This window comes from Procambarus clarkii, chromosome 2, assembly GCF_040958095.1.
Source record: "Procambarus clarkii isolate CNS0578487 chromosome 2, FALCON_Pclarkii_2.0, whole genome shotgun sequence".
Taxonomy (NCBI): Eukaryota; Metazoa; Arthropoda; class Malacostraca; order Decapoda; family Cambaridae; genus Procambarus; species Procambarus clarkii.
The window spans coordinates 26,340,139-26,359,424 of NC_091151.1; positions in this window are offsets into that span (position 1 = coordinate 26,340,139).

Here is a 19,286-nt window from a genome sequence, read left to right on the forward strand (position 1 = left end):
ATTATGTTAAAAACGTATTCGCTTATCCACTTTAACTTAAACTAGTCTCTGATCAACAATTCACTATCCTACCTATCCTGATTTACCTGAGCTAACCTATCCTAATGTAACTTATGTATTCCAACTTACATATCCTCACCTACCTGATAGAAATTACACAACCTATCCTACCTGTCATAACTTACCAATCCTAACTTAGTCTAACTTACTTAACTTAATAATGTAACTTACCTATCCTGATTTATTTGTACTAGCCTATCCTATTGTTACTTACATAACCTAACTTACCTCACGTAACTTACCTATCCTGACCTGATCTAACGTACTATCATAACTTAACTTACCTAACTTCTGCTACCTAATATAACTTACATAACCTAACCTACCTAACGTACCTTACCTTATCATGAACCAAACATAACATAACTTACACAACATAGCTAACCCCCCCCCCCTTACCTAGCCAAACTTACCTGATGTAAATTGCTTAACCTAACTCACCTAACATAACTTATCTGTCCTGACATATCCTAACTTACACAACTTACCAAATTATCTGACTTACATACCTCACCTATCATAACTTATGTAAAGCATCATCTTATTCTCTCTGAAACATCAATTCTTCATTTATTTACCCTGAAAACACTCATTTAAACATACAATTACACTCGCAAACTTATAAAAACTTGCACACTTATACAAAACTTAAACAAATACTCAGTTCACTCACTTACACAAACAAACACAGACTGGCACATGCACACATACTCTCTGTTCATTAAATTACTCACATTCTCAGACTTGCTCAAAATTCATAAACTTAGTCAAAACAAGTAAATACATTTATGTACTGACACAAACCATATGCACTCTTAGACTAGCACAACTCTCACAAACAGTTTGTCACTCTTACACATATTCTATTTTCAGAACATTATATAAAAACCCATATCCAACTAATTTGTCTTATCTTAGCTCGTTCTTATTACTGTTATTCTTAGTAGGTGTTGTTTAAGCATTCCTCCCTTACATAACCCATAACCTTAACTTACCCCAACCAACCATGACCCTAACCTATCACACCCCACCTAACCTTTACTTATTTATATATCCTCATACTTTCCATATAATTTATAGGAATGTCTATTTTTACCACATCTAGTCTTTACATATATTATTAATATATTAAACATCTTATCATATGTATATATGTTTTTCTTGAGAACATTCATGTTTATCAATCTGTGTTTCGAATACATTTGCTTTATTTCATAGGATTTTTTGTTATATATAGTTGTTGGTTCGTTCTCAAGAGGCATGTATAAAAGATGGGGTCTTTTGTCATTTGAAGGGATATATGTTAAAGACAAGGTGTTTAAACATTTCAAAGGTGTGTCTGTTAAAGATAGGCTGTTTAAACATTTCAAAGGTGTGTCTGTTAAAGATAGGCTGTTTAAACATTTCAAAGGTGTGTCTGTTAAAGATAGGCTGTTTAAGTCTTTCAAAGGATTTTGTTAAAGATGGATGTTTGGTCATTTCAAGGCTGTCTTTATTAATGATAGGGTATTAAAGCATTATCAAGGGTTATTTGTTAAAGATGGGGTATTTTATGCATTTCATGAGATTTTGTTAAAGATAGGTGTCATGCATTTTCAAAGTATTTGTTATATACAGGCATTTTTCAGTTCAAGTAATATTTGTTAGAAATGTGAGTTTAAGTATTTTATACATTTTTTATTTAAAGTTCATCAAGTCTCTCATAAGTTGAATTTACTATGTTTGATATAATTGTTCTTATTCTCCGCCCTTTAACCTAACCATTTTTTGATCTTAGTGTATTTATTGTGTTGGATATAATTTGTTCTTATTCATTGACCTTTAACCTAACCTTTCAAATATAATTTATTGTGTTTGACATATTTTTGTTCATATTTTTTATCTTTCACCTAACCTTACAGATATAGCTTATTTGTTTTGTTTTGTTTATTGTGTTGGACATATTTGTGGAATATATTATCCTTAATGCATCCATTTTGATATAGTTTATTTGTTTCGTTTCTTGTGTTGGACATATTTGTGGAATATATCATCCTTAATGCATCCTTTCAGATATAGTTTATTTGTTTTGTTTCTTGTGTTGGACATATTTGTGGAATATATTATCCTTACGTATGCTGTTTCTGAGTCAAAGGTTGTTTAATCTTTTGACAGTTACTTGCTTGGTGAGAAGAGGACAGTGTGGTGTTGTAGAGGGTGCTTTGGCGAGGAAGATGTTAATTAATTATTTTATACCATGTGTATTATTTAGTTCAGATTCTTAGTTTATATTGTGAAGTGCATTTATGAGGTGGTTGTCAATCGTTGTTTTGCTGTGAAGTCTGAAGGTTAATTTGTATGTTTCAAATGCTGCTTTTCACTTGCTTGCTATAAGGAGGGTACGATAGTTTGAAGTACTGTTACAAACTTAGCATTCTTATCCTATAACGAAAAAGGAAAGATACTAGTAATATTGTACACATGATAAGTCAGATCATTACCTGATTTCAATATTTACCAAATTAAATTTGACACAACCTAACCTAAAATAGTACAACCTAACGATGTTTACAGTTTTAAACTAAAAAAAGCACTCTCTCTACTAATTAGCAGCCTACGACATGCTGGTATCGCATATGTATCATTCTGATATGCTGGTTGAGAGAACCTCATCGTATTGACTTCAGACTGATAGTACTTGTATGATCAAGTCCCCTACAGGGGGCAAGTCCACTACGGGCTCACCCTAGCCCGTTAGCTGAATCTTAAACAACATCAGTATGATCATAAAACTAAGGTGTCTGTTGCTGCTCAACAGTGTAACCCAGTGACAATCATTTGTTTTTCTGATTTGTATTAAGAGATATGATTTGAGCAGGGACTATGATCTGAACATATTTAGTTAATATTCGCTATTGACAGATTTGGTCATCAATGGGATACAATTTGGTGGGCGTGCAGGCGCAGTTTCCTGCAGAGGTAGCTGTCGGATGTCAGCTGAAGGTCGGGATACTGATCGCCAACAAAGGTTGGGCGGCACCAATCAATTATCGGTTAGCTCAGGTAAGCAAAACAGTATTAATAGTTTATTTAATTTCACACTTCCCCATTCAAGTAACAGGTTATTTCTATTCAATTCTTTCATCCCAGACCTATTTCCAACCCAAGTACCAATGTTCTCTGCCTTCCCTTCATATCTTAGCTCAAAACCCTCACTAATACGTTTCACCCTCTTGATATAAAGCTCGGCTTTCGACAAACTAACACACTTCGTTCCTGTTCGTCTTGACCTCTCCAACATGGTAACTGGCCGTATGCTTAATGACAGACTTAAGGAACACATAAGAAGTGTTAAGTCTTCAGACACAAACAGTGCTCTCTTTTGTCATGTTAGGGATTATAATCATCCTATGATTAGTCTTCTTCTAAAATAATTTTTTTCCTGCCTCTACTCTACACGGACGCCGTCTTGTCGAAACGGCTCTGATACACAACCTATCCAACCTGAACCTTTGTCCTGGCTTCGTTGCTATTGACTCTTCCCTTCCACAGTAAGCTCTTTCCTTTCCCTTTCCCTTTCACAGTAAGCTCTTTCCTTTCCCTTTCCCTTTCACAGCAAGCTCTTTCCTTTCCCTTTCCCTTTCACAGTAAGTTCTTTCCTTTCCCTTTCCCTTTCACAGTAAGCTCTTTCCTTTCCCTTTCCCTTTCACAGTAAGCTCTTTCCTTTCCCTTTCCCTTCCACAGTAAGCTCTTTCCTTTCCCTTTCACAGTAAGCTCTTTCCTTTCCCTTTCACAGTAAGCTCTTTCCTTTCCCTTTCCCTTTCTTCCCGTCCCTTTCTCTTCCCTTAAAGGCCTCAACCTTCTTAACTAACGTGATCTGACATAAGGTCAGGATTAGCATTACAGTTTAGAGTTTTATATATAAGAGTACACCTGAGAGGATGTGCAGTGGCTTAATATCTAACATATTCAAAGATTTAAGAAAGGGGGGAGGACGAGTGCTGTCAGGGGCCAGAGTTTGTTATTGTTCTAATAGCTGATTTATGTTATATAATTAAAGGATATATATGATTTTGGATAGTAGAAATCCAGGTACAGATATCATAATTGATATAAGGATAAATGAGAGAGTAATACCAGGGCAGGGCGAGGTACGTAATATCCAATCTTAGAATGCCATCTGTTTTTTAACCTTTTTTAGCTATATTTTGAATGTGGCCGTGGAAATTCAGCTTGTCATCATTGAGAACACAAAGAAATTTACCATTACTTTGTTACTAATTTGGTTATTGTTAATTCTTAGATTAATTTGATCAGAGGACTCATTACCAAACAAAATATAGGTTATATCAAATGTAAGTGTGAGTTTGTTACCAGTTATCTAAACATGGACTTTATTTTATTCAGTATTCAACGTATCCTTCAGAATAAGAGTGTTAAGATTGGAGAAAAAGAAGGTTATGTCATCAGCAAATAAAACTGGCTTGAGATGTTGAGAGGCATTTGGAAGATCATTAATGTAGATGAGAAAGAGGAGAGGATCAAGTATGCTGCCCTGTGGAACACCAGTGTTGATAGATAGGGTGGGAGAGTTAAAATCATTCACAAAGACATACTGGAGCCTGTCACTAAGGTAAGTCTGAAGGTACTGGAGGGAGTTACCTCTGAAATCATAATGATGTAATTTAAGAAGCAGGTTATGGTGGTTAACTGTGCCAACAGCCTTACGTTGGTCAGCACATAACCCAACAGAGGAACTCATTTTTGTCACGAGTTGCATATATCAAGTTAATCATACTAATTGCTGCATCATTGGTATTTTATGGGGGTTTGAATCCATATTGGCAAGACCTAAGTGTATTGTGTTTAGCTAGATAAGAGTAAAGCTGCTTGTAGATTAGTTTCTCAAATATAAATAATAAAACAGCCATAGAGTTAGTTAGGAGCAAGGGAGGAATCCCGATCATATGTGGCATTCTTCCAAGAAAGGGAGTGGGAAATGAATGGATATCGAGGGCACTTGGTGTCAATTGCCGGCTGGAAAGATATTGCAAATCAAATGCAATATCTTTCATAGACAACTGGGAACACTTCTATGGAAGAAATGAAATGTATGCTCGTGATGGGGTGCATCTATCGAGAGCTGGGGTTGTTGCTGTTGCGAACTCGTTAGAAGAAGTGGTTAGAGGTGTTTGTTTGGGTTTAAACTGTTAGTAGATAGAGGTATGGGAATGGATTTGGAGGAAGGAGGTAATAAAAGTATGTGTTTGTGGGAGAAAGGAATTGGCAAAACGATCAGGGAAAGAGAAGGTCCGCAAAATAACAATTCACTTAGGGTATATTACACTAACAGTAGAAGTCTAAGAAATAAAATTAACGAATTAAATGCTCTTGTCTGCACAGAAAAAATAGATATTATTGCACTTACCGAAACGTGGATGAATGTAGAAAATAGAGAACTATTAGCTGAATATCAAATATATGGATTTAAACTATTTCACACAGATAGATATATTAGACGAGGAGGTGGAGTAGCCATATATGTTAGGGACAATTTGAAATGTAGTCTCAAAGAGGGAATCAAAACAGAGCCACACACAGAAACTATTTGGATTGAATTAAACGAAAAAGCTAATAATATTATAATAGGAGTAATATATAGGCCACCAAATTTAGACAGAATGGAAGCAAAGCATCTATGGGATGAAATATCTAGAGCATCTAGATCTAACAGTATTTATGTCATGGGTGACTTTAATTTTAGCGGAATAAACTGGTTGAACAAAACAGGGAATAGTGAAGCAGAAGATTTTCTAGAATTAATTGACGATTGCTTTCTTACGCAACACATTAAGGAACCAACACGGGAAAATAATATTTTAGATTTAGTGTTAACTAACAGGGAAACGCAAATTAATGACATCGAAATAGGGAGTGAGCTAGGGAGCAGTGATCACAAAGAAATCAGATTTAGCATAGAATGGAATAGACCAGTAGGAGAAAATTCTGTTAAAGTGCCAGATTTTCGAAAAGCTGATTTTAATAGCCTAAGAAATTTTTTGGGTCAAATTGATTGGAAAGTCTTGGGTATGGGGTGTGGGCCGGTCTTGGAGCGAGACATGAACCCAGCGATAGGTGACTTAAATGGGGATTTCGATGTGGATTCAATATATAACTTATTTAAGAATATTCTAAACAAAGCACAGGAACGTAGTATACCATACAAATTGAATAGATCGAATACTAATGACCCAAAGTGGATAACAAAGAATTTGAAGAACCTTATAGGTAAAAAGAGAGCTTGGTACAAAAGGATTAAAATGGGGAGGTCACTTTAGAACAGGAATTCGTACAACTGGTTAGAAATGTTAAAAAAGAGATAAGGAAAGCAAAAAGAAACTATGAAGTTCGCATAGCAGGGCAAGCAAAGACAAATCCTAAAGGGTTTTTTCAGTTATATCGTACTAAGACTAGGGAAAGGATAGGTCCATTAAAAACTGAGACAGGTCAAATAACAGATAGTGATGAAGAGATGAGTAGTATTTTTAATAAATATTTTGTATCTGTATTTACTAAAGAGGAACTTAACAATATGCCTTCAGCCGAACAAGTCTATGTGGGTGGGGACGAGGACAGGTTGACGAGTTTAGCAGTTACCAGGGAGGATGTTCTTAAACAAATAGTAAAACTCAAACCAAACAAATCCCCAGGGCCGGATGAAGTGTTTGCCAGGGTGCTTAAAGAATGCAAAGAGGAGCTTTGTGACCCACTGTCAACCATATTTAATAAATCAATAGAGTCAGGCAGAGTGCCAGAGTTTTGGAAAGTTGCTAATGTGATACCAGTTTTTAAGAAAGGAGATAGATCACTTGCGTCTAACTATCGACCAATTAGCCTAACGTCTATTGTGGGAAAGTTACTCGAATCTATAATAGCAAATAAAATTCGTCTTCATCTTGAAAAACATAAATTAATAATTGAGTCGCAACATGGTTTTATAAATGGCCGTTCATGTTTAACAAATTTGTTATCTTTTTATTCTAGCATTGTTGAGGCAGTTGATAGTGGTAAGGATTGCGATGTTGTATACCTTGACTTTAGCAAAGCTTTTGATACAGTGCCACATGAAAGACTGATTAAAAAAATAGAGTCTCATGGTATTGGGGGTGCTATATTAAGCTGGATTAGGGCATGGCTATACCAAAGGAAACAGAGAGTTAGTATAAATGGAATCAAGTCAGAGTGGGAAAATGTTGTAAGTGGAGTGCCTCAAGGCTCTGTCCTGGGACCTCTGTTGTTTATAATATATATAAATGATTTAGATTCAGGTTTGAGTAGCAACATTTGCAAATTTGCCGATGATACGAAAATCGGTAGGGAAATTAATTCGGAGGAGGACTCACTATCACTTCAAGTTGATCTAGATAGGGTTTTGAAATGGTCAAAGGATTGGCAGATGCAGTTTAATGCTGATAAATGTAAAGTTCTGAGGTTAGGTAATGATGATAGAGTTACAAGATACGAGCTAGATGGTGTTGTGATTGCGAAGTCGGATTGCGAAAGGGATCTGGGAGTTATGATTAGTAAGAATTTAAAACAAAAGGATCAATGCATAAATGTTCGTAATAAGGCAAATCGGACACTTGGATTTATTAATCGCAGCGTTAGTAACAAGACACCTGGTGTGGTTCTCAAGCTATATCTTGCTCTAGTTAGGCCCCATTTAGATTATGCAGTTCAGTTTTGGTCGCCATATTATAGAATGGATATAAATTCACTTGAACGTGTCCAGCGTAGGATGACTAAGTTAATTCCCCAAATTAGAAATCTTTCATATGAAGAAAGATTAACAAAGCTTAAGTTGCATTCACTGGAAAGGCGAAGAGTTAGGGGTGACATGATAGAGGTTTACAAGTGGATGAATGGACATAACCGGGGGGATATTAATAGGGTATTAAAAGTATCAACACAGGACAGAACACGAAACAATGGATATAAATTGGATAAGTTTAGATTTAGGAAAGACTTGGGTAAATACTGGTTCAGTAACAGGGTTGTTGATTTGTGGAACCAATTGCCGCGTAACATTGTGGAGGTGGGGTCCCTCGATTGTTTCAAGCATGGGTTGGACAAGTATATGAGTGGGATTGGGTGGTTATAGAATAGGAGCTGCCTCGTATGGGCCAATAGGCCTTCTGCAGTTACCTTTGTTCTTATGTTCTTATGTTATATTTTAGACAAGGATGGCAAGATTGATATTGGTATGTAGTTGTTAACATCAGTGAGATCACCACATTTATGGACTGGGGTTAGTCTTGTTTTTTTTTTTAATATCAGGAAAGGTTTGCAGTTCAAATGATTTTTTGTAAAGCAATGCAATGGCCGGAGCTAAAAATCTAGAGGATTTTTTGAAAATTAGAGTTGGAATCTCAGCAAGGGCACTTGACTGTTTTAAGGGAAAGGATTATATCATTAACATCAGTGGATATTTTGGGAGTTAGGTACAGAGACTCTGGATAGTTTCCTGTGGGATATTTGGGTTTGATTCTGATTAATTAATAATTAAAGTAGTAAATTAAATTACGAAGGACCACCCGCTTTTAAAGTAAAGAGGGAAACTGAGAATTTCTGATCATTAGATAAAATTCTAGAGAAAACCAGTGACTATGGATATGACTAGAAAGTATGATCATAAGAATAATTAATGGGCTGTATTATTAAAACCAAACCTCAAACACCTACATTGGGGGGTTATTACTGGGGGTCAGTACGTCCAGGAATCAGTGTGGTTCGTTCACTAATTCAATTAATAATAATCTAATCCTATAATTAATGTTGAATATAATATTATTCATACAAAGAAGAACATGAATATGAGCATAATAATGAGTTACAGTAAATCACACATTATGTTGTACATTCTGAATGTATCAAATTGCAAAGTTACGAATAAAAAGAAATAAGCCTTAGCTGGTAATATATTCCTTTAGATAACCCTGGCAGTCCTCTTAATCTCCAAGTCTGGTACACCGACGAATGACACGGTTAGCATGGAGAAGACAGCATGAGGAATTCGTCTCTCGAACTACAAGATAAATGACTACCAGTAGCAATTGATTTAACTACTCAATACATATTCAAGATTATTGATATCTACAGATAGAATTCTAATCACCTGTTATTAGGTGTTGTCTTGCCGCGTGACGTGCAATCACCCTACCATTAATACACTTATAAATGATGCATCAAATAAAAGTACTTAACTGTGGGCACTGTGTAAGTATTAAGATTGCCGTAATTACGTATCCTAAATTCAGGTGACTCTTATCCTGGATTTGTACGTTTCGAGTTGGCTGATCACGTGTCGTCAGGAACCAAGTCTAGGGGCCCTTATTTAACACCAGCACTAGTTGAAGATATTATCTGCAAGGTCGTTCACGCCTCACAGTGGCGGCTTTCATCTGTGGATAGACACACGTGTCCTATTTGCTGGACAATGGCGTCTTTTGTGAGTACGGTAAGCGTAGGTCTGCCTCTCTTCGGTTCCCCACGTGTACTCTTCTCGAGCGCCTCACCGACTGAGGATGGCGTCGCGTCCCTCCCCCCACGCCGAGTCGACGTTCATTACACAAATTATTGGCATGAACATTAATATTTCTCGCATTCGCGCTTGAAACTCTAAAGACTGGACGGGTTTATTATTTAGAGGAACGGAATATTATTATTTAACTATTTAAGAATAGTAAAGATACAAGGGAGAGGAATTAATGTCTCCCCATAGCATTCATTGATGACGCTACCTCTATCGCAAGGTAAACGTTTTGATTCTAAAGCTCTATTCGGCTTTTAGTTAGAGAACAATTCGTCTGCAATCAGTTGTCATACAGAATGCTTTAATTATGGAGAATCGTATTTAATTCTCACACAAATTGTATATAATGTGTTTTACTGTAAAGAAATCTGACGCAATACTGGCGTCATATGACGTGAGAATTCTAGCCTAATGCACAGATAAATTATTAGTACAGGAGAATTCTACGAGTTGTTAATTTTACTTACTACAATATTAATATGGTTAGTAATAAGTAATGAGAATACAACAATGCTGTATTCGATGTTGGAAATATCCAACATTTCCTGTAAGGTAGTCTTTATCATTAGTTAGGGAGGACGGTTAGTTAGCTTAGTTGATCAGCAATATACTAATTAATTCTAGTTAATAACTTAGCACTAAGTTAGGGCATATTTTATATACAATAATTAGAATCATAAATATTAGATCAAATGAAAGCTACTGTTGGTGGTGTGGCATGATGGTGGTGGCTGCTGGCCTACACTGTTGGTGGTGTGGCATGATGGTGGTGGCTGCTGGCCTACACTGTTGGTGGTGTGGCATGATGGTGGTGGCTGCTGGCCTACACTGTTGGTGGTGTGGCATGATGGTGCTGGCTGCTGGCCTACACTGTTGGTGGTGTGGCATGATGATGGTGGCTGCTGGCCTACACTGTTGGTGGTGTGGCATGATGGTGCTGGCGGCTGGCCTACACTGTTGGTGTGTGGCATGATGGTGCTGGCTGCTCACCTACACTGTTGGTGGTGTGGCATGATGGTGGTGGCTGCTGGCCTACACTGTTGGTGGTGTGTGGCATGATGGTGGTGGCTGCTGGCCTACACTGTTGGTGGTGTGTGGCATGATGGTGGTGGCTGCTCACCTACACTGTTGGTGGTGTGGCATGATGGTGCTGGCTGTTGGCCTACACTGTTGGTGGTGTGGCATGATGGTGCTGGCTGCTCACCTTCACTGTTGGTGGTGTGGCATGATGGTGCTGGCTGCTGGCCTACACTGTTGGTGGTGTGGCATGATGGTGGTGGCGGCTGGCCTACACTGTTGGTGGTGTGGCATGATGGTGCTGGCTGCTCACCTACACTGTTGGTAATGTGGCATGATGGTGGTGGCTGCTCACCTTCACTGTTGGTAGTGTGGCATGATGGTGCTGGCTGCTCACCTACACTGTTGGTGGTGTGGCATGATGGTGCTGGCTGCTCACCTTCACTGTTGGTGGTGTGGCATGATGGTGCTGGCTGCTGGCCTACACTGTTGGTGGTGTGGCATGATGGTGCTGGCTGCTCACCTTCACTGTTGGTGGTGTGGCATGATGGTGGTAGCTGCTCGCCTACACTGTTGGTGGTGTGTGGCATGATGGTGCTGGCTGCTCACCTACACTGTTGGTGGTGTGGCATGATGGTGCTGGCTGCTCACCTACACTGTTGGTGGTGTGGCATGATGGTGGTGGCTGCTCACCTTCACTGTTGGTGGTGTGTGGCATGATGGTGCTGGCTGCTGGTCTACACTGCTGGTGGTGTGTGGCATGATGGTGGTGGCTGCTCGCCTACACTGTTGGTGGTGTGGCATGATGGTGCTGGCTGCTCACCTACACTGTTGGTGGTGTGGCATGATTGTGCTGGCTGCTGGCCTACACTGTTGGTGGTGTGGCATAATGGTGCTGGCTGCTCACCTACACTGTTGGTGGTGTGGCATGATGGTGCTGGCTGCTGGCCTACACTGTTGGTGGTGTGTGGCATGATGGTGCTGGCTGCTGGCCTACACTGTTGGTGGTGTGGCATGATGGTGGTGGCTGCTGGCCTACACTGTTGGTGGTGTGGCATGATGGTGGTGGCTGCTGGACTACACTGTTGGTGGTGTGGCATGATGGTGCTGGCTGCTGGCCTACACTGTTGGTGGTGTGGCATGATGGTGGTGGCTGCTCACCTTCACTGTTGGTGGTGCGGCATGATGGTGCTGGCTGCTGGCCTACACTGTTGGTGGTGTGGCATGATGGCGTTGGCTGCTCACCTACACTGTTGGTGGTGTGTGGCATGATGGTGCTGGCTGCTGGTCTACACTGTTGGTGGTGTGGCATGATGGTGCTGGCTGCTGGCCTACACTGTTGGTGGTGTGTGGCATGATGGTGCTGGCTGCTCACCTACACTGTTGGTGTGTGGCATGATGGCGTTGGCTGCTCCCCTACACTGTTGGTGGTGAGTGGCATGATGGTGCTGGCTGCTGGTCTACACTGTTGGTGGTGTGTGGCATGATGGTGCTGGCTGCTCACCTACACTGTTGGTGTGTGGCATGATGGTGGTGGCTGCTGGCCTACACTGTTGGTGGTGTGGCATGATGGTGGTGGCTGCTGGCCTACACTGTTGGTGGTGTGTGGCATGATGGTGGTGGCTGCTGGCCTACACTGTTGGTGGTGTGTGGCATGATGGTGGTGGCTGCTCACCTACACTGTTGGTGGTGTGGCATGATGGTGCTGGCTGCTGGTCTACACTGTTGGTGGTGTGGCATGATGGTGCTGGCTGCTCACCTTCACTGTTGGTGGTGTGGCATGATGGTGCTGGCTGCTGGCCTACACTGTTGGTGGTGTGGCATGATGGTGGTGGCGGCTCGCCTACACTGTTGGTGGTGTGGCATGATGGTGCTGGCTGCTCACCTACACTGTTGGTAGTGTGGCATGATGGTGGTGGCTGCTCACCTTCACTGTTGGTAGTGTGGCATGATGGTGCTGGCTGCTCACCTACACTGTTGGTGGTGTGGCATGATGGTGCTGGCTGCTCACCTTCACTGTTGGTGGTGTGGCATGATGGTGCTGGCTGCTGGCCTACACTGTTGGTGGTGGGGCATGATGGTGCTGGCTGCTCACCTACACTGTTGGTGGTATGGTATGATGGTGCTGGCTGCTCACCTTCACTGTTGGTGGTGTGGCATGATGGTGCTGGCTGCTGGCCTACACTGTTGGTGGTGTGGCATGATGGTGCTGGCTGCTCACCTTCACTGTTGGTGGTGTGGCATGATGGTGGTGGCTGCTCGCCTACACTGTTGGTGGTGTGTGGCATGATGGTGCTGGCTGCTCACCTACACTGTTGGTGGTGTGGCATGATGGTGCTGGCTGCTCACCTACACTGTTGGTGGTGTGGCATGATGGTGGTGGCTGCTCACCTACACTGTTGGTGGTGTGTGGCATGATGGTGCTGGCTGCTCGCCTACACTGTTGGTGGTGTGGCATGATGGTGCTGGCTGCTCACCTACACTGTTGGTGGTGTGGCATGATGGTGCTGGCTGCTGGCCTACACTGTTGGTGGTGTGGCATAATGGTGCTGGATGCTCACCTACACTGTTGGTGGTGTGGCATGATGGTGCTGGCTGCTGGCCTACACTGTTGGTGGTGTGGCATGATGGTGCTGGCTGCTCACCTACACTGTTGGTGGTGTGGCATGATGGTGCTGGCTGCTCACCTACACTGTTGGTGGTGTACTCACCTAATTGTACTCACCTAATTGTGCTTGCGGGGGTTGAGCTTTGGCTCTTTGGTCCCGCCTCTCAACTGTCAATCAACTGGTGTACAGATTCCTGAGCCTACTGGGCTCTATCATACCTACATTTGAAACTGTGTATGGAGTCAGCCTCCACCACATCACTTCCTAGTGCATTCCATTTATTAACTACTCTGACACTGAAAAAATTCTTTCTAACGTCTCTGTGGCTCATCTGGGTACTAAGTTTCCACCTGTGTCCCCTTGTTCGTGTCCCACCCGTGCTGAAGAGTTTGTCTTTGTCCACCCTGTCAATTCCCCTGAGAATTTTGTAGGTGGTTATCATGTCTCCCCTTCCTCTTCTGTTTTCCAGGGATGTGAGGTTCAGCTCCTTTAGCCTTTCCTCGTAGCTCAATCCTCTCAGTTCCGGGACGAGCCTGGTGGCATACCGCTGAATCTTCTCTAACTTTGTCTTGTGTTTAACTAGGTATGGACTCCAGGCTGGAGCTGCATACTCCTGGATTGGTCTTACATAAGTGGTATACAGGGTTCTGAAAGATTCCTTACACAAGTTTCTGAAGGCAGTTCTTATGTTGGCCAGTCTAGCATATGCCGCTGATGATATTCTTTTGATGTGGGCCTCTGGGGACAGGTTCGGTGTGATATCAACCCCCAGATCCTTCTCTCTATTTGATTCTTGCAGGATTTCCCCTCCCAGATGATACCTTGTGTTCAGCCTCCTGCTCCCTTCGCCTAATTTCATCACCTTACACTTTCCAGAGTTGAACTTCAGCAGCCATTTTCTAGACCATTCCTCCAGTTTATCCAGGTCATCCTGTAGTCTCTGTCTATCTTCATCCGTCTTGATTCTTCTCATAATTTTTGCATCATCAGCAAACATCGAGAGGAATGAGTCTATACCCTCTGGAAGATCGTTCACATATATTAGAAACAGGATGGGTCCAAGTACTGAGCCCTGTGGGACTCCGCTGGTGACATCTCGCCACTCTGATGTCTTCCCCCTCACCGTTACTCGCTGTTTCCTGTTGCTTAAGTACTCCCTTATCCACTGGAGCACCTTCCCTTTTACTCCTGCCTGTTGCTCCAACTTTTTTAACAGCCTTTTATGGGGTACTGTGTCGAAGGCTTTTTGGCAATCCAGGAAAATGCAGTCGGCCCACCCTTCTCTTTCCTGCCTAATTTTCGTTGCCTGGTCATAAAACTCTATTAAACCTGTGAGGCACGATTTACCATCTCTGAACCCATGTTGGTGGTGCGTTACAAAGTTATTTCCCTCCAGATGCTCTACGAGCCTTTTCCTCACGATCTTCTCTAGCACCTTGCATGGTATACAAGTTAAGGAAACTGGCCTGTAATTCAGTGCCTCTTGCCTGTCACCCTTTTTGTATATTGGGACCACGTTAGCTGTCTTCCAACTTTCTGGTAAGTCTCCTGTTTCCAGTGACCTGTTATACACCATAGAGAGTGGCACACTTAGTGCTTCTGCACCTTCCTTTAGTATCCATGGTGAGATTCTATCAGGTCCAACAGCCTTTGTCACATCTAGCTCCAGCAGGCACCTTTTGACCTCATCACTGGTGAGGTCAAATTCCTCCAAGGTTTCCAAGGTTGCCGCCTCCTCATTTAGTGCAGGGGCTTCTCCTTGTTCTATTGTGAAGACCTCCTGGAATCTCTTGTTGAGTTCTTCACACACCTCCTTGTCATTCTCTGTGTATCTGTTCTCCCCTTTCCGCAGCTTCATCACTTGTTCCTTCACTGCTGTTTTCCTCCTGATATGGCTGTGGAGCAGCTTTGGTTGGGTCTTGGCTTTACTCGCGATGTCATTTTCAATTTGTCTCTCTGCTTCCCTCCTCACTCTGATGTACTCATTTCTGGCCCTCTGGTACCTCTCCCTGCTCTCTGGTGTTCTGTTATTTCTGTAGTTTCTCCATGTTCTTTTACTCAGTTGTTTCGCTACCTTACATTCCTGGTTGAACCATGGGTTTTTCTGTTGTTTTTCGTTTTTCTCCTTTTGGACGGGGATAAACCTGTCTGCAGCTTCCTGGCACTTTTGGGTGACAATATCCATCATGACCTGCACATTCTTGTCTCTAAGTTCTGTTTCCCATGGTATTCCCATTAGGAAGTTCCTCATCTCGTCATATTTTCCTCTTCGGTAATTCAGTCTTTTCCCCTCCACTCCCATCCTTGGATAGGTTATCCCTACCTCCACCAAGTACTCAAAGGTCAGTACACTGTGGTCACTCATTCCTATGGGGGCTTCAACTTTGACTTCCCTTATTTCTGACTCATTCAGGGTGAATATTAAGTCGAGTCTAGCTGGTTCATCATTGCCTCTCATTCTTGTGGGTTCCTTGACATGCTGGCTCAGAAAATTCCTTGTTGCCACTTCCAAGAGTTTAGCTCGCCACGTATCTGCACCACCATGTGGGTCCCCATTCTCCCAGTCTATCTTTCCATGGTTGAAATCACCCATGATTAAGAGTCTTGAGCCATTCCTGCAGGCAACTGAAGCTGCTCTCTCTATTATATTAATGGTTGCCATGTTGTTCCTATCAAACTCCTGTCTAGGTCTTCTGTCATTTAGGGGAGGGTTGTAAATGACTGTCACTATTATCTTAGGTCCACCCATTGTTATAGTTCCTGTTATGTAATCTCTGAATCCGTCACAGCCCGGAATTTCCATCTCATCAAAACTCCAGTCCTTCCTTATCAGCAGGGCCACTCCTCCACCTCCTCTCCCTTCCCTCTCTTTCCTTACTATATAGTAGTCCTTTGGAAACACAGCATCTGTTATGACTCCTGACAATTTTGTTTCTGTTAGTCCTATTACATCAGGGTTTTCTTCTTGCACCCTTTCTGCCAGTTCACTTGCTTTATTGGTAATCCCATCAATGTTTGAGTACATTACCTTGAAGCTCACTTTCTTATATCCAATTTCACCCACACTCCCTACAAGTGTAGGAGGTTGTTCTATGGTCCTTGCTACTTGGGTAGGCTCCTCCTCCTGTGAGGTAGTTGCCAGGGGTTCAGGGGGAGGTGGGGTGGGGGGTGGAGGGCTTAGGTCTTCCTCAGGCCTGCTTGGGTCAGGAAGAAGTCCTGGGGGTGAGGGAGCAGGGATTGCTTGGGGAGAGGGCACGCCCTCCTGCGGTGTAGTTGACAGGGGTTTGGAGGGAGGTGGAGTGGGGGATAGAGGGCTTTGGTCTTGCTCAGGCCTGCTTGGGGCAGGGAGAAGACCAGGGGTTGGGAAAGCAGGGGCTACTTGGGGTAAGGGAAGGGGGAGGATTTGTGTTTCATGATGGGCATTATGCAGGGGCAAGGAAGGGTTTGTGCTGGGGGGTAGAGAGGGCCCTATTGGGTGGTGGACTGGGGTGTTGCATTCCCCCCTGGGGTTCCTGGGTTGCTGGATTGGGGTTCCCCACTCCCCTCTGGGATTGCTGGGTTGGAGGCTGAGGTTCCCTGGCTCTCTTCCCTCTCCTTGCGCGTTTTCCTTGCATCTGCTGCCCTTACTATCTCGTCTCTGGTCATGTCCCTCTGAACATATACCTCTTTGTAGTTCCTTGCATGCCTCAGTTTGTTCTTCCTTACTGGAATGTCCTCTTTGATGTCCTCGCTCTTGAATACTACCTTGATCAATCTTTTTTTGTCTCTGTTGTACTGGCCAATCCGGAAAAACTGTTCTATGTCTCGTTCAGCCCCTTCCATTCCTATCTCCTTTAATATCCCTGCCACTGCAGCTTTGTCTTTAGTCCTCGTTTCCTCCCTTGTGGAGCCCTCTTGTTCCTCGACACCTACCACTACTACAGCTCTTTTCCTTTCCATTAGCTGGCTTGTGCATCTAGCTGCCTCCTGTGAGGTTACTGCTTTCATTACAACATCCTTGACTGTGGACATTGCTCCTGGGCTCTTGAGCATTTCAGCAAAGGTTGGGCCAATTGTAGGGGTCCCTGCCATAGCTACATCTCCAGGCACCTGGGGGTTGGTCCCCTGGGCCAGAGTCTGAGGAGGGCCTGTTTTTAGGCTTTTTATCTCCTCTTGTGCTGCACTTAGTTCTATCTGCAGCTTACATATAGTTTCCCTCAGGTCCTTCAATTCCCCACTGACTTCCTTCCAAGCCTTAGCAATCATCTCCATGAATGACTCGTCCAGTCCCTCTCCTCCAGCTTCATTCTGTTGTCTTACCATCCCGCTTGACCTGTGTGTGTGTGTGTGTGTGTGTGTGTGTGTGTGTGTGTGTGTGTGTGTATGTGTGTGTGTCTGTGTGTGTGTCTGTATGTGCGTGTGTGTGTGCGTGTGTGTGTGTCCGTGTGTGTCTTTGTGTGCGTGCGTGTGCGTGTGTGTGTGTGTGTGTGTGTGTGTGTGTGTGGGTGTGTGTGTGTGTGTGTGGGTGTGTGTGGGTGTGTGTGGGTGTGTGCGTGTGTGTGTGCGTGTGCGTGTGTGCGCGTGTGCGTGTGTGCGTGTGTGTGTGTGTGTGTGTGTGTGTGTGTGTGTGTGTGTGTGTGTGTGTGTGTGTGTGTGTGTGTGTTGGGTGCGGGGGTGTTTGTGTATAGGGGAAGGGGTAGGGGGGTGTCTTGGGGCAGTGTAAGGCGTGGGAAGGTGTGGGGTGAGATGGTGAGCGGTCACCAGGGTATCATGTGTCAAGCCCCACCCAAGTGAGCCACGGAGTTGTATATTTGAGATATTGAGACCTACTTTAAATTAGGTATTTTAAGTCACTCTGTACACCTTATTGATGACCTAGAGAGGGGTACCTACCATCAGCTCACCCCGAGCAAGCACGCCTAGGTGAGTTTGAAGAGATGTCCTTATGGCAGGGTTGGTCGCTTGCCCTCTCCTCTCTCTGGTATCAATGTTGTCTCCACGTGCTACTGTTGTCTCCACGTGCTCCTGGTAACATTCGTTCCTATCTTCCTCACTGGTCGTCACCACTATGTGCACTTAGCATACGATCCTAAACGGTGCACACACTTCGGGGGATCAATCACTAAGTATGCTACAGTCCGCCTCACAACACATTACTCAGCAAAACAAAACGTAGGTCCTGCTAGGCTGGGTGGCTAGGCTGACCCAACGGTACACACTGATCTTGCCACTCGGCCTTATTTTTGTTTCTTAATTGCTCTACCGCTGTAGGAGCTCACTATACACTTGATCACTGCGTTTGCGTACACTTCTGTGACAAAAAACTATGTTTCTTGTCTCGGTGACCCTTCAATGTCTCGAGATAATTGATGTTATTCGCGGACCCTACGGACACAACGTGTGACTCTCTCCAGAGCTGAACTGAACATGACATGGCATGGTGCCATGGTGTGGTGTGGCATCATGGTGTGGCATGATGGTGCTGGCTGCTGGCCTACACTGTTGGTGGTGTGTGGCATGATGGTGCTGGCTGCTGGCCTACACTGTTGGTGGTGTGGCATGATGGTGGTGGCTGCTGGCCTACACTGTTGGTGGTGTGGCATGATGGTGGTGGCTGCTGGCCTACACTGTTGGTGGTGTGTGGCATGATGGTGGTGGCTGCTGGCCTACACTGTTGGTGGTGTGGCATGATGGTGCTGGCTGCTGGCCTACACTGTTGTTGGTGTGGCATGATGGTGGTGGCTGCTCACCTTCACTGTTGGTGGTGTGGCATGATGGTGTTGGCTGCTGGCCTACACTGTTGGTGGTGTGGCATGATGGCGTTGGCTGCTCACCTACACTGTTGGTGGTGTGTGGCATGATGGTGCTGGCTGCTGGTCTACACTGTTGGTGGTGTGTGGCATGATGGTGCTGGCTGCTCACCTACATTGTTGGTGGTGTGGCATGATGGTGCTGGCTGCTCACCTACACTGTTGGTGGTGTGTGGCATGATGGTGCTGGCTGCTGGTCTACACTGTTGGTGGTGTGGCATGATGGTGGTGGCTGCTGGC